Source organism: Mesocricetus auratus, unplaced genomic scaffold (assembly GCF_017639785.1).
Source record: "Mesocricetus auratus isolate SY011 unplaced genomic scaffold, BCM_Maur_2.0 Super-Scaffold_100328, whole genome shotgun sequence".
In the NCBI taxonomy this organism is placed as follows: domain Eukaryota; kingdom Metazoa; phylum Chordata; class Mammalia; order Rodentia; family Cricetidae; genus Mesocricetus; species Mesocricetus auratus.
Window position 1 is genome coordinate 56,230 of NW_024429262.1, and position 14,732 is coordinate 70,961.

At 37.7% G+C, this 14,732-nt stretch overlaps 1 long non-coding RNA gene across 4 annotated transcripts; it reads left to right on the top strand.

Annotated features, from left to right (window-relative positions):
* Nucleotides 1-8,074: 8,074 nt before the first annotated feature.
* LOC121136479 lies at nt 8,075-13,434 on the top strand. 4 transcript variants are annotated; one of them, XR_005873527.1, is made up of 4 exons: nt 8,075-8,094; nt 10,699-10,999; nt 11,847-12,026; nt 12,970-13,434. It is a non-coding gene; the product is annotated as an uncharacterized LOC121136479 (long non-coding RNA). The 4 variants fall into 4 exon arrangements; XR_005873530.1 differs by lacking the exon at nt 8,075-8,094 and adding an exon at nt 12,751-12,863 and having other exon boundaries at nt 10,406-10,999; XR_005873529.1 differs by lacking the exon at nt 8,075-8,094 and adding an exon at nt 12,751-12,859 and having other exon boundaries at nt 10,406-10,999.
* The last annotated feature ends 1,298 nt before the right edge of the window (nt 13,435-14,732 follow it).

Genomic DNA, 14,732 nt, shown 5'->3' on the forward strand with positions numbered 1-14,732 from the left:
CCATAAATTCTTGGATTACAAGTCTATAGCATCACATAGTTCTAAAATTACCAGTTTGAGTAATATAGTTGACTGTCCATTGCAGTACCAGGAAAAGGAATTGTGTGTGGAACATGACTTCTCCCTTCAGACAGAAAAGGAGGAACAGTGCACTGTGTACATTGCAGGGAGAAACAGTCTAGACAATAACTATATCAGAGAGTGGAGTTTAAGGCAGTGAGCTGCAGTGGTCTCCATTATAAAAAAGGGCCTGATGGGGCAGGGTGAGTGACTTTCTGTATAATTTCCCTGCTTGTACTAATTCCTTCTATGTGAATGGAGACAGGCAGAATTGGTGGGTGTACAGTTTAGTGAGGATAGCTTGAACTACTAAATATTCAATTTTCAATTAGCCAACTCTTAAGCAGATATGTACAATTCTGGTTGACATAGTTAAGTCAACTCAGAGTTTTGAGACACAGGCTATTGCCTATAACTCCATGCATCAGCATACAGCACTCATGTTACACGTGACAAAGTCACACAATGTCTTATTAATGTCATTATCCCTACCAGGAAAATACCTACTCTGTTTCAAAGTCAATATAGGTAAGTGTTCTTTCAAATTTCTTTTATCTTTTTAAAAAAGTCAATTATTGATAACATTTTTAAAATTTCATTGTCTTTAAATGCATTACTCCCATAATCCCTTTAAATTTTTTTCCATTGTTTCCTGCTTTAAGAATTTCATTCCATTTTTTTCTTAAGTGCCACTTATTCATTTCTTTATCTATTTATTTATATGTATCAGTTTAGAGCAGTGCTTCTCAACCTGTGAGGTCACAGCTCCCTTTGGGGGAATCCAATGACCCTATCACAGGAGTGACCTAAGATCACCGGAAAACACAGATATTTATATTATAATTAATAACAGAAAAACAATAGTTATAAGTAGCACTGAAAATAATTTTATGGTTGGGGGTCACCACATCATGAGGAAATGTATTAAAGGGTCACAGAATTTGAAAGGTTGAGACCCACTGGTTTTTATCAATGTCTCCTATTGCTTTAAACACCTAATCCTACTTCTGCTGCCCAGTGCTGGAAAGACAGTCATGTAACTCCTTTCAGGCTGGGCCTTGACTAGTCTCTGGGAAGGAAAAATAACCAGTAAATGAATATCCTCCAAGTTTTCTAGATTTTATTGTGAATTTACTAATGAAGTGATAAACTGTGTAAGAATTTCATTCACTCACCAACTGTAAAGTAGGTGTAGTCACAGCACAAAAAGGGAGGGACAAGAAGAAGGAAGAAAGATTTCCTGCCATGACAGTGGTTGTCTTTAGCAGTGTGGAGTCAGGTAATCATTTAGGTGTTCCATGAATGTCATGACTGTGCATTTCTCATTTTCATGGATCAGGCAATCAAGAATCTAGATAAAGAACATAATTTTTCATAACACCAAATTACTGTAGCTACACGATTTCAACCTAAATAGAATAACTGGATAAAAAGGTGTTGCCCTGCCTAACATAACTGTATTATCCAGGTTTAAAATGATTACCCTGAGAGAAATAGTGTGACTCGTACTTGTTTTGCTCTAATACAAGTCCCTAGTCTCTGGAGCACATAACCATAACTCCTGTTTCAACTTTGTAACATAATTTTTTGGGATTACATTAATTCCAATGTCTCTTTCTGCCTCCAAGGCCTCCCATGGCCCCTTCCTTGTGTTCTCATCATGACCTCTTTTTGTTTAACAACAGAGGTTGTTTGAATGTGTTTGGTTGCAGAATCTCCCAGCTATGAAGCAAAGGGTTGGCTATGCAGGACATTGAGTATCTAGTTGAATGTGCACACATAGGACCCTGTGCCTTATAAGAGGAACAGGGAGTGCTCTGGGAAAGTGGAGGATTTTACTGAACTATGAATTTCCCAGATTAGGAACCTCTCTGACTGTAGTGTGGAGGGCAAAGCTGGGAGGGCTTGTGTGGTTTGAGTCACTTGATCTCTGCTCACCCAGTAGGATAACTGCTAATGTCCTGAAGCCCAGCAATGTTGTACTAACTAATGAGAAACTTTTGGAAGGCTTAGCCAACAGGAGCACCAGTGAGAGGTAGCTTACAGGTTCTTTCTAGGATTCTCCTCTTTTTCTGCTGTGGAACCACAGTAGACCACAAGCCATGCCATGGTGAGTGTCTGGGCCACTGTATCCAGACCAGGAAAAGCAGGTTGGCTAAGCTATCAGAATCATGACTGCTTGGACTGGGATGGACCATGAGCCAGATTGAGGTTCTGTTGGTCCCTGTGTTGACCTAGGCAGTTGACCTTGGCCTCTGAGCTTTGTTGAGTGTGGATTCCCTGGGGAGAAGGAGGTTCTGCCATCCTGGCATGGGAGACTATGAGCTGGTAATATAACTGTCCATGTGTACACACAGGCATTGCTTTTGTTGTGCAGTAGGAAGACTGATTGGAAAACAGAAGGTCTGGTTTCTAGAAGTTCTGGATATTACATTCCACTTTTAGGTTTGTCTTACAAATGTTACAGATAGTTTAATAACTGATAGAAAGGAATGGATGGGCATCATCCTTTAGAAAGACAGGATTAGAATGCTTTCTACTTTCTGCTACTGACAGTCACCATGCTGTGATTCAGTGAAGTTCAGTTCCAGGGCACAAAAGGAGTTTCTGAGCTGTAGAGGTATTTCAGGTTAGTATAGTATTTTGCAGGTGAATAGGGAATGCCACATCTTGTAACATCATCCATGTGTCAGGAAGCAGACATTAAGTTATTCTTCACATTATTTTTTGATTGGACATCATTGAGGCTGGGTTTGCCTGAAACCACGAGGGGCACGAGAGGCTATAGAGCCATAGAAGGCTCTGGAAGAGATCGCCTATATTTGCTGGGAGGGCTCTAGAGCATGGAGTCTCTCTGTAAGAAGTATCAGTAGCTAGTGGGTCAGAAGATTAACAGTTTAAGGGTCACTTTTAATTAATTTTGTTGGAGTTGTGAAATCTGTGTTTATTTAATTTCTGTACACATAGAATCATAGGTAGCTGTGTTTGGCTGAGTTTCCTTTGGTATTTTGGTTAAAAGGTGATTTTCCTGCTTTTGTTCTTGGCTTTTTCTCTCCATTCTCTATTCTTGTACAAATATTGTACACATTCTTGAGTATTGTAGCTTCCCTGGTAAATATAGAAGTCAGATTGTATCAATGTGCGTGCTGTTGTGTATATATATGTGTTTGCATTGAGTATTCTGAGTGTTTCCACTTTGCATGCAGCTTTGGTATCAGCTGTCCTTTTATAAATTATTTGGCATTGTCTTTGGCTTGTATTCAATTTATGGTGCAAAGTGACCATAAACAACATCTTAATATTAATGCATCATGTTCCCTAGTATCATTTATATACTTTATTTATTTACATGTTGTTAATTTGTGAAAGACTTTTAGAGTTGTGGATAAAAAGTATTATTGGGCTTGGAAGATGATTCAGCACAGTTCAGATCCCAGCACCCAAATTAAGAGACTCATAACTACCTGCTACTCTAGGTTCAGGATATGTGATAGATTCTTTTCTGGTGTGTCACCTGTACACAAATGGAAGACATTCTCTCTAACATACAAACATACACATAAAAAATGGACAAATGTGTTTTCAAAATTTCTTTTTACTCATAAAGTAATTAGAGCAAAACAAGTTTTTTAGGTGTATAATAGAAATCATATATTGGTTCTTTAGAAATCTTTTCTCTTGCATTTGTTTTGGAAAAGTTTTCCTTTCCTCATCCTGATGTATACTTAAGTCAATCATCACTCATAGAAAAGTGTTCCTGACTTTTGTGAGTAAGAAGGTAGATATGCCCAGTTAGTATAACAAAGGTCATCACACAAGGTTCACACTCTGAATTCCCAATTATAGTCTTAAGCGTATCCCACCAGGGCTGCTCATCTGTGCAATGTATTTTAGCTGATGTTCAGGTTCAGTCTCTAACAGAAGTCTCTGATTCATGGGTCATGATCCTGTGGGAGATGCTCTATCCCTAGGGTTGATCAAGGTGATGTCTCTTCACATGTCTATAACACAGCTTTGGTCTCTGTTTATATACTGTCCAGTGGATGTCATGTGGTTCTAAGACCTTGTCTGTGTATCTAGAGTGAGTGATACCACTGAGGTCTGGTTATCAGATACAGCCTTGGGTGAAGTGGGGTTCATGATTAAGCTGTTTTTACATGTCTAAAAGGTCTTTTTTAACATCTAATAAGATGATCCTTTTTTTTCTTTCAGTTTGTTTCTATGACAAAATTTCCTATGTTGAACCATCCATGTATCTCTGCGATGAAACCTACTTTATCAGGGTGGATGATTTTTTTCATGTGCTCTTGGATTTGCTTTGCCAGTATTTTATTGAATATTTTTCATCAATGCTCATGAGGAAGATAGGTGTGTAATTCTCTTTCTCAGTTGAGTCTTTGTGTGGTTTGTGTATCATGTTAACTGGGTCCTCATAAAAAGAATTTGGCAATGTTCCTTCTGTTTCTATTGTGTAGAACAAATTCTGGAATAATTCTGCATTGAAACCATTCATCCCTGGGCTTTTTTTGGGTACTTTTAGTGACTTCTGTTTCTTTAGGGATTATAGGTTTAATTTTGGTATGTGCTACTTATCAAGATAATTGTCCATTTCTTTTAGATTTTCCAATTTTGTGGAGTACAGGTTTTTGAAACATGGCCTAAATATTGTCTGGATTTCTTCAGTGTCTGTTGTTTTATCACCCTTCTTATTTCTAATTTTGTTAATTTCTATATCTTCTCTCTGCCTTTTAGTTGGTTTGGATATCTTGATATCACTGATTCTTGTTATTGTTCTTTATTTCTATTTTACTGATTTCAGCCTGGAATTTGATTATTTCCTGCTGTCTACTCCTTCTGGATGAGTTTGTTTCTTTTTTTCTAGAGCTTTTAGGTGTGCTGTTAAGTCACTAGTGTGAGATTTCTCCAAATTCTTTATGTAAGCACCTAGTGCTATGAACTTTCTTCTTAGCACTGCTTTCATAGTGTTCCCTAAGTTTGGATATGCCATGGATTCATTTTCATTGAATTTTAGGAAGTATTTAATTTCTATTTTCATTTCTTCCTTAACCCATTGGTAATTCATTTGAGAGTTGTTCATTTTCCATGTGTTTGTATGCTTTCTTTAGTTTGTGTTGTGATCTGGTAAGATTAGTGGGGTTATTCCAAATTTTTTCTGTCTTTTGAGATTTGCTCTGTCACCAAGTGGACAAATTTATAGAAGATCCCATGATGTGATGAGAAGAAGGTATATTCTTTTGTTTTTGGGTGAACTTTTCTGTAAGTATCTGTTAAGTATCTTTAGGTCATAGCATCTATTATTTCCCTTATTTCTCTGTGAAATTTTGGTATAGTAGACCTGTCCACTGGTGACAGTGGCATGTTGAAGTTTCCCACTATTAATTGGGGCATAAATGTCAACAATTGAGACTTCATTTTGATGGATTTCTTCTTTGAATATGAAATGTCCTTCAGTTCTTTAAGTTAGTTTCAGTTAGAAGCCTATTTTGTTAGATATTAAGGTAGCTACACTGGCTTGCTTCTTAGTTCCATTTGATGGGAAATTATTTTTCTGACTCTTTATTTAGAGGTAATGTCTGTCTTTCAAGTTCATGTGTGTTTCCTGTATGCAGCAGAAGAATGGATCCTGTTTTCATATCCATTCTGTTTGTATGTGTCTTTTTATTGGTGAATTGATATTAAGAGATATTAATCCCAGTGATTGATAATTCTTGTTGGTTTTTGATTTTTGTCATGGTGGTGATCGTGTGTGTGTGTGTGTGTGTGTGTGTGTGTGTTTCCTTTTTCTGTTTTGCTGTTGTGATAGTATCTATTGCCTGTGTTTTTGTTAAGCACAGCTGACTTCCTTGGGTTGGAGTTCTCCTTTTAGCACTTCCTGTATGGCTGGGTTTGTGGGTAGGTATTGTTTAAATCTGGTTTTGTTATGAAATATCTTGTTTTCTCTTTCTGTGGTCATCTAAAGTTATGTTGGGTGTAGTAGAAGAGAATTTCTGGGTAAACTCGGGGCAGTTTGGGTAGGTGGGTAAGATGGCAACAAGTAGTGTCTTGTTGGCTTGGTTGGGGGTGGAAGGAATGGCAGAGTAATTAAAGGTATATCTAGATGGGTGCATTTTGGGGATAGGGAGGAACCTGGTGCTAGGGAAACACCCAGGAATCCACAAGGATTACCCCAGCTAAGATTCCTAATAATCGTGGATATGTACCCTGAAATGGCCATCTCCTATAATCAGATCGGTGACTAGTTGTCATCAGAGAGCCTTCATCCAATAACTGATGAAAGCAGATGCAGAGATCCACAGCTAAGCACTGGGTTGAGCTCTGGGAGTCCAGCTGAAGACATGGAGGAGTACCCAGGAGAATCAAGGTCACAACAGGGGAACCCATGGAGACAGCTCACCGGAGCTCATGGGAACTCATGGACCCTGGACTGAGAGCTAGGCATAGGACTGACCTAGGCCCTCTGCATGTGTGAAAATTGTGTATCTTGGTCTGTTTGTGGGGCTCCATGAAGTGGGATCACAAACCATGATGGTTTGCCTCCTCCAGCTTTGATGCAGGGGGAGGAACTTGGTCCTGCCTCAACTTGATGCCATGGTTTGTTGACTCCTATGAGAGGCCGGCCCCTTTCTTTAAGTGGGTGGAGGAGGAGTGGATGGGGGCTACATGGGAGGTGAGGGGAGGGAGTGTGAGAAGAGGAGGGAGGGGAAACTGTTCAGTATATAAAATAAATGAAAAAAATTTAATAAAATTAATGAACAGAATGAAAATGTATCAAAGTTATAATACTGTGCGAGAGGTACCTTGGCTGGTGGGTACAAACCACAGCAGGTAAGGGACAAATACTCCCTGAAGACAGAGCTTACAGGAAGTTTTATGACAGGAAGGCCCCCTAGTCCTTGAGGCAATACACAGTGCCAATGGGGACCACATATAAGAATTATTAACAGTTACATAGCAATCTTCAACTTTGGGCCCCAACAAGAAAAGGAGAAAGCATACACTATATATTAAAATTAATAATAAATAAATGATGGAAAATAAATCTCAGGCACTAAAACATACAATTATTAAGCAAAATAATTGTGACAATACAGATGACAGGATATTTATATTTTCTCCATGTTTTGTATGTAACAAGTTGAAAACACATTCAGAAAAAAAAGGAAATACAATCAATCCCAAACAAAAATGTTGTTAATGGTGTAGGGTTGGAGCTGTAGGGCACTGAGCTAAGCCAATCATTGCATAGCATCATCCTAGGAGAATGTGGTTCTTGGCCATGGTAGAGGTTTTTCTTATTTTATTAATGAAAAGAACTCAGAGTCCAATGATCTTAATAATTAGCATCTAATGTTTCTTCTAAGCCTTCTTATTTTTGTTACCATTATAAACAAACAAATGATAAACATAAAGCACCAGGAATCATGATTTATGCCATATGGTGTGATAGTAGTTTGTTGAGGATGTTGAGGCTGGGATGTGAGTTCATTTGGCTCTGTGGAAAGAAGACTCTGATATACTTTTAATAATGAACTTAGCCTTTCATAGCTGCTGGGGTCTCCAGCCTCAGTGGACTGCAGTGCTTTCCCTATGGTCAGGGCATTTTACTTTTCTCAGTATTTACACTTTAGCCAGTTGATTACCATATGCTCAGAACAACTTGAATGAGGCTTCCAAAACCACGATGCCAACTGCAAATCTTGATTCATTGGGTAACACAGGTATGTCTACTAACAGGCATTACTTTAACATGGTGATATCCCATTCAAGGAATTCAGAAATAACAGAGGTGACCCTTCTATTCATTGTTCTTTTTAAGTGACTTGGTGATTGTTACATTAGCTGTGTTGTCAGTATAACTTTCTTTTCATACATTTATGGTATAATTTAGAACACCGTGAACTGTGTTGATGTTCATTTTGACTTCATTCAGGAAGAGTGGGCTTTGCTGGATCCTTCCCAGAAGAATCTCCATAAAGATGTGATGGTGGAGACTTAGGAACCTCACTGCTATAGGTAAGACTATGAATTTTCCTTCACATTTTAAAATAAGGGGGCAACTGTCTCTTGGTTATTGATGCTCTTCTGTAATTACAGTTGAAACTGAGCAAGGATGATGTGAATGAATCAGGCATGTTTCTAAGGTTCACTGAAAGTAATAACTTAAATGTTGCACAATTTCCAATAATATATCATATATTTTCTGGTACTATATTTTATGCTACACAGAAGGTAATTTTAATGTACAAGCTAATACAAATATGCCTCAGAACAAATTTCAAGGTGTCTGGAAGTTTTAAATAAAGTAAGTATAATTAAAGTGCATTGATGATTATTAAATTCTCAAAAAACTATATACCTCAGTGTCAAGTAGGTGAATTGTGTTCACAAGGCATAAATTTAAGAGAACAGACAAGGAAACCATACCTTAATAGATACTACCATTTTAACCATAGCCTCATGATAGGTATGTTGTGTACCTGCCATTCCATTTAGTTTCATAACACTCATGTTACATAAGGTATGCTCATTGAATAAGTCAAAAATACATGTCCAAAATCCTCTAATAAGCAAATAGTTCATAGTAAAGCTTGTGTTATTCACATACTTGTGACTGTGCTAATTTTAGTGAGAGGAGGACTCAAGAGACAAGGGTGGCTGTTGTGGAGAAACCTTATTATCTATACCATATGTCCACGAGGAATAGAAAGTTAAATGGTGTGAATGTAATGTGGACACCTTTTATTTGTTACTCTTCCTTTATTAAGTATGTTATATGTCATTCTTGTTATAAGCCATAAGAACATAGGGATATCTAAAAAAGCAACATAGCTTTCTCTCTATATTTGTTGAATGTGATGCAAGTTATAAGTAATTGCTTTTCCAGCTTAATTGGAAATATATCAACAAACTCACTCTTCAGAAAAGCCTTATCATACTAGGAATATGGAATATGTATATACTTCTGTTTGTCCTGGTTCATACTATAGTAAAATATATGATTTTTTTTCTGTTCTCTTCAAACATGTGAAAAAATCTCATATATACCAAAGATGCTATGCGAGTATTAAATATATTATTATTATTATTATTTTTAGGTTTTTACGAGACAGGGTTTCTCTGTATTGTTTTGGAGGCTATCGGTCCAGCCCAGCCTCGAACTCACAGAGATCCACCTGCCTCTGCCTCCCAAGTGCTGGGATTAAAGGCGTGTGCCACCACCGCCCAGCTTAAATATATTATAACAAAGATTATTATTAAAAATTTTCAGAGTTAGTCAATATTTTGATTTTCTAATCAGCAACTCTTAATTTTCATTTGTTATAAACATGCAATACAAAGTGGCAGAAGAATTTTTAAGGCTACTTTGGGAATTGTTGAAATGTTTTATTTAATACAAGATAAATTCCATTGATTTTGTAATAAAATTTAAGTCCTAACAAAAGATGCAATAAATGTGAACCATCACAGGTATATTCAAAGATCCAAACCAACCTTAATGAAGCAGAACAGCATGAGTGTAAACAGTGATAAAACCTTAAGATCTGATTCTTCTTTATAATTAGACCAAATGGTCATACTGGAGAGAAACCTGAATATTCTTGAGGTGTTAAAGTCTATGTATATCATAATCATCTTTTTTTTTCTTTTGGTTTTTACAGACAGGGTTTCTCTGTATTGTTTTGGAGGCTATCGGTCCAGCCTGGCCTCGAACTCACAGAGATCCTCCTGCCTCTGCCTCCCGAGTGCTGGGATTAAAGGTGTGCATCACCACTGCCTGGCTATCATAATCATCTTAAAAGGCATGAAAGAATCCATAATGTAGAGAAACCTTATGAATGGAATGAATGTGGGAAAGCCTTTTTACAACAGAGTTATATCCAAATTCATAACATTACCCTTAATGGGGAGAAACACTATGAATGTAATCAATGTGCCAAAGGCTTTACACAGGACAGTATTCTCCAAACACACAAAATAACACATACAGGACAGAAACCATATGAATGTAGTCAAAGTGATAAAGCCTTTCACATCACAGTATTCTCTTAATGCATAAAAGAACACGTATTGGAGAGGAACTCTATGAAAGTAATGTTGTAAAGCCTTTGTACATCATTGTAGTCTTTGAAATTATGATAAAAAATCATACTGCAGAGAAACTATAAATGTAGTCAGTGTGGTAAGGTTTTACACTTTGTGGTGGTATACAAGAGTAAAACTTTTAGTGTTCGATCATTCTGTTAAAGTCTGTTCATATCACAATAGTTTCTGACGAACCGGAAAAACTTGTACAGAAGAAAGTCTGGCTATAAAGGATCTCTAGGCAACACGTTTTAGGTACACAAGAGCATTCTGGAGAAAATAGTTTCACTGTGTCAACTATCTGTTTAAGCAGTATAAGGCCTGTCTTTATTTTGTTTGCACTTGAAACTCATATGGACAAAATCCTACAAATTTAAATGATAAAGTAACCCTTTTAGATTTCCTCTTCAATGACATGAAATCACTAATTCAGATATAGAACTTTATGGATGTTTATTTGTGCCTTTTCTGTTGTGATATAACATAATGTCTACATCACCTCATGAAAGAATTTAATCTGACTCTTGGTTCCAGAGGGTTACAGGATCACCATGAAAACAGCAAGGCAACAGGTGTCAGACATGGCAGATATAGCAGGATGCTAAGATCTCACATCCTCAACCTGCAGAATGAACCAGACAGTGGGAACTGGAAATGGTATGCAGATGTCAATTATAAAACCATACCCCCAGTGACATATTACCTCCAGCAGGGCATCATTTCCTTAATCATCTCAAATGATACCACCAACTGGGAAGTATTGATTTCTCTGACTTCAGACCTACATGCTCGCTTTTTGTTATATGAAGCAGATCATGATACAGAAAAACTGTAGGTAAGCCTTTATCAGCCTCAACATCTGGGTTATAGGAATGAATGCTTTGAAAAGAAAAATAGTCATGATTGGAAACGTTTAATGATTTTTGTTAATTTTTATTTTGTTATGTCAGTGTGTCTTTAGATATGTGCATGTTCTTAGAATGGTAAATCCTTTAGTCTTCATGTATTTATTTTTAACAGAAATCACAGAATGTTGTCAAAAACCTCACCTTGATTCTGGGCAGGGATATGTCTTAACTGCTTGACCCTGTCTTTATCCCTCTCAATATTTTAGACCTTGGTCCTGGAAATGAACTTTTAACTGCTTGATCATATCTTTAGCCATATGGTATTTTAAACCTTTATATGTCATCTTGACATTAGGAAACAGGGAGGAATGAGAAAAATCCTGTTCATGTAAACAATATGGTAAAGAATTTACATATCACAGTTGACTTCAGTTTCAATGGAAAGAATCTGTTTCATCTATTTCATTCAAGTATGATGGCAGAGATCACAGCATTGTAGTTTCTGATATTGAAAGTTTTGTATGAGGTATTAAAATGTCCTGTATATGTGGCAAATCCACATACTGAAGTTTATTTGCTAGTTCATGTATTCCTTCAGTTTATCTGCTGGTTCAAATATTCCTTCTTTGACTCTGTTCATCTTCTGTTGTGCTTTCACTTTGATGATAGGCAATTTTTTTACTGAAATGTATAGAATGGGTTGATTATTATCTAAGTGGATCATTGTTTACTTAACTATTAGGTAGTGTTATACTTTTCACATAAAGGTCTGTGAAAGGTTGATGGCTTCTTGTTCCTGTTTTTTTTTTTTATGTTTCCACAAATTTCCTTCAGACGTCATTGTTTGTTATCCATCCTGGTTTGGATGTCAGTACTTTGTCATGGCTACCTTTGAACTCCTATGTCTCATGTTTCATCCTCATGAGTTCAAGACCAAGGGTAGATGATGTACCCCCGATGTGTGCTCCTTTGTTGACATGTTTCAACAATGTTAATATTAACATGCTTAAGAAGGTAAGAAAATACTTCATGTGTCTATCCAAAGAATTGTTTACATTTTACATCTGTCTGTTAGAGATATAATAAAATAGAATAATCATCAATCAACTGTGTATTTAAAAACATAGCTTGTTGTACTATGGATATGTATAGTTTTCAATATCCTGCTTCTTCATGATGCAGTTTTTTTTTTTGTTTTTGTTTTTGTTTTTTTTTTGCTTTTTGAGACATGGTTTCTCTGTGGCTTTGGATGCTGTCCTGGATCTAGTTCTTGTATACTATGGTGGTCTCGAACTCACATAGACCCACCTGCCTCTGCCTCCCTAGTGCTGGGAATAAAGGCGTGCATCACCACTGCCCGGCCATGATACAGTTTTGATTCATTTGGTGCTCATCTTGAAGTATTGCTTCCTAATGGAATTATCTTGAGATGCCATATATTGTTAAGATAGATTTATTTTTAAAAAACATGTCTGGTGTGTGTGTGTGTAAAATGTGATTATGGCTTAGAATGTGTAACATATATGTTTGTGGGTTTTCTTTTAGCCCTTTCAAGGTCACGTTGTCAGCATTATACACCACAGACATTTTTCCTTCTAAGGCAGCTCACTATTGCTAAAATAAGCTTAGAAACATCATGTCAGTATAATATTGTATTCTATTCAAATTGTAATTGACATTTAAGAAAAGAGCAACATGGTATATATTTATGCTGCCATCTTTTTTGCATTTTTGTTAGTTTATTCTGAGTACTAAACTCTTGTGGCACTGATGTCCCCAAGAGCCAGGGAGATGAAATGCCAAGTCAAGGGCTGGTGTGATGAGCCACCACATCTGCTGTTCCCATTGTAGGTAGGGGGTGTCTGAGAGCATTGCTTGTTTTCTTGGTCACTGTTGTTGGAGAGGGGGATATTTAAGGACCAAGCTTTCACTGCACCTCTGATGTCTTTTGTCACAGGAGCTCCATGGCAGGTTTTTTATCTTTCCACACTGGAATGCTGATGGAGTGACAGGGAGAGTCTTCACTGAAGACAAGACCTCAGCAGTTAGTGAGGAGAGGGGCTGATGCCTGCCACCTATCTGGGTATGTGAGAAAGGCCTTGGCTACACTTTTTTGCCCATAGGCTGACCCGACAGGGTCCCTGTGGTCAGATGGGTAAGGAGTCAGCTTTTTGTCCCTTGCCCTTCCTGGTATGGTGAGCATTCTGGGCTGAACCAAGGCCATGTGTACTTTACCACAGGGTCACCCAGGGATAAAGGGGGCTCAGAGGTCCTCCACCCACACCCAGGCTGTTCTTGTTCCTCAGGGGTTCTGCAGTACTCTTTTTTGTAAGTTTGTAGCATTAAACTAATTTGGAAGATGAAGTTGGCTTTGCCATGCAACTCTTAATGTGCTGGCTAACTGGCATTTGAAGCTGGTATGTTTTTTGAATAATTTGCCTTATACTATTCTCAAATTACAGCCGCCCCTGCACCAGTAACTGGCATTAATCCTTCACTCCTCCCGTCTCCTTTCCCCCTGCCTCCTCTTTCCCCTACTTCCATCTGTCATTTCCTCCTAAGTTTCCTTGTGTCCTTTCCCTATCTGGCCCCTTGACCTTTGCCTTCTCCTCCCCCTCCTCATTCCCTTCCCTTGACTGTCCTCTGCTCAGGTACATTTGATGAAGTAACACTGAGTGCATATGTTCATCTGTGCTGTCTTCCCCAAAACAGTCAATGCTAGTGTAAAAGCAGCCATTGTAGAACCTGTTCCATTGGACACCCCAAATAAAATCAAGACAAACAGGAGCTTTGGCTGCTGCATGAGCATTTGATAGTTATTGAGTTTTCTAATTTGATTATATTTTTCTTAACACAACACATGCCAGAGAGTAAAGGAGGAAAATATCAGACTTGTAGGTGTGTAAACAGAAGACACAACCAGGAAGAAAGGTAACAAGAAAAGTAGAATGCCCTGAAACCTTCCTCAACAGTGACCTCTTTGAAGATCGAAGGATTGAAAAAGAGATATGATCCCAGAAAGGTAAGTAAACACAAAGTGGGTTAGGGTTAGGGTTAGGGTTAGGGTTAGGGTTAGGGTTAGGGTTAGGGTTAGGGTTAGGGTTAGGGTTTAGGGTTAGGGTTAGGGTTAGGGTTAGGGTTAGGGTTAGGGTTAGGGTTAGGGTTAGGGTTAGGGTTAGGGTTAGGTTAGGGTTAGGGTTAGGGTTAGGGTTAGGGTTAGGGTTAGGGTTAGGGTTTAGGGTTAGGGTTAGGGTTAGGGTTAGGGTTAGATTTCATGAAGTTAAGCACGTAGTTTCACAGACTGTGTTTTATCGTTAGTTTTCATGAAGTTAAGTACGTAGTTTCACACACAGTTTTGTACTGTTAGTTTTGAAGAAGTTTAGCATGTAGTTTCACACAAAGTGTTGTATCGTTAGTTTTCTTGAAGTTAAGTACGTAGTTTCTCATATGGTGTTATATATTTGGATTTCAAGAAGTTAAGCACACAGTTTCACACACAGTGTTGTAACGTTAGTTTTGAAGAAGTTAAGCACGTAGTTTGTTATACAGTGTTATATCGTAGGTTCTCATGTAGTTAAGCACATAGTTTCACATACAGTGTTGTATCGTTAGTTTTTAAGATGTTAAGCACATAGTTTCACACACAGTGTTGTATCGTTAGTTTTCATGAAGTTAAGTACGCAGTTTCTCATATAGTGTTATATAGTTTGATTTCATGAA